This window comes from Mus caroli, unplaced genomic scaffold (assembly GCF_978045245.1).
Source record: "Mus caroli unplaced genomic scaffold, Mus_caroli_1 scaffold_16, whole genome shotgun sequence".
Lineage (NCBI taxonomy): Eukaryota > Metazoa > Chordata > Mammalia > Rodentia > Muridae > Mus > Mus caroli.
The window spans coordinates 34,621,517-34,623,098 of NW_028227271.1; the positions used below are offsets into that span (position 1 = coordinate 34,621,517).

The 1,582-nt window shown below is 41.7% G+C and overlaps 1 non-coding gene across 1 annotated transcript; it reads left to right on the plus strand.

Annotated features, from left to right (window-relative positions):
- Window positions 1-869: 869 nt before the first annotated feature.
- Window positions 870-1,001, plus strand: LOC115029479 (small nucleolar RNA SNORA17). The gene has a single exon (XR_003835053.1). It is a non-coding gene; the product is annotated as a small nucleolar RNA SNORA17 (small nucleolar RNA).
- The last annotated feature ends 581 nt before the right edge of the window (window positions 1,002-1,582 follow it).

Here is a 1,582-nt window from a genome sequence, read left to right on the forward strand (position 1 = left end):
CTAGGACCTAGGACCTATCAAGTCTTGGATTCTTGGTTACTTTATCATTATCAGGTATGGATTCCATCTCATGAAGTGGGCTTTAAGCCACTTTTTAAAAGTGGTTGGTTATTCCAATAATGTTTGTACCACTAATATATCAGTATATTATATAGACTTTTGTGGGTCACAGCTTTTGTAGCTGGGTGATTCTGATAATTACTTTTTGCCTCCCCTAGTGTACAAAGAACCTCTCTATCACTATGACCACTAACTAGGAGTAAGGAGGACACTTCTAGTTGGGTATTAGCCCTATTGCTCCATTTTTAAATGATAGAAGTAAGTTATGTTTTTAGCAACAAGACCTTCCCATCAGATTGTAGAGGGTGACCAATATCTTTGACAATAGACTATGATGTTTAAGTGGAGATGGTCTACTGGACCCCTTTGGCTAATGATTCAACAAGATATAACCTATTCTTAACAATGGATTTTTTACTTCATGGCGTTGACTCCAGCATGGAGAAGGAGTATTTGCAATTGACTCTGACTGGAAAAGGAAAAATCAGTTTTATCAATTGAATGTCACTAGGTATATACCAGTCAATCTCTAGTGCAGATCCCTAGGCAGAGATTATCAACGCAAACTGGACTCCAGGATTTTTGGGAGTGCATTCTGTCTTACTTTCTTTTACTAATTTTTATTTTATAGTTTATTCCCTTTTTCTTAACCTTTTTTGTTTAGTTGGTTTATTATATTTTTTTTCTTGAGAGAGAGAGAGTGAGAGATAAAGTGTGAAATTGCATGGGTAGAGAGAATCTGAGAGGTTGAAAGAGGGGAAGAATATAATTAAAATACATTTTAAATAAAAAAAAAATAAAAAAAATTAGCTGCCTCTAGAAACATAGCAAGTGTGGTTATTATGTCACATTTGCAACCATAGGTGGCAGAGAGGAGAAAGGCAATGTCTATGCTCGGTATTCTGATCTACAAACATTCGAATGATTAGCAGCCTAGCCTTCCCTGAAAAAAAGTGGCACCTGGGCGCTCAGACCACAAGGACCAGGAGCAAGCTGAAGTCTAGAAGAATATAAGCCTAGGACTAAAGACCCCAGTTGGAAGCGATCCTGAGAGTGGTGATCCTCACATGGGGCCACTCTAGCAGGCGGAGCAAGGAGCAAACCAGATCACCAGACCAGTGCCATTGGGCCTATACAGGGAGCTAGCCTGACTATACCATTTGGGCACCAAACAGGCCTGGATGTGGGTAGACCATGCCTAATGTAACCCCTGCCTTCAACATAATACACAAGTGGGGCATAGCACCCCTGAGACCACTTCTGAGATAACCCCAGAGACCCCGGGTACCACTAAGAGGAGCGAGTAAGTTGTGGAGAAATGGAAGAAAAAGAGAAACAAAAGGATGTGGGCACAATGAAGAGAGGCAGAACTAGAGACTCAAGGGTAGTGAGGAGCAGCCCGATGTGAGTAGCCAGTAGTGCCACCTGGGACAATGGTGGAGTCCTGGCCTCTTCTGCTACTAGGGGCCACACTTAGTCTGTGACCCTGAAGCATCAGGAGTATACTACCGTCAAAGTTCAG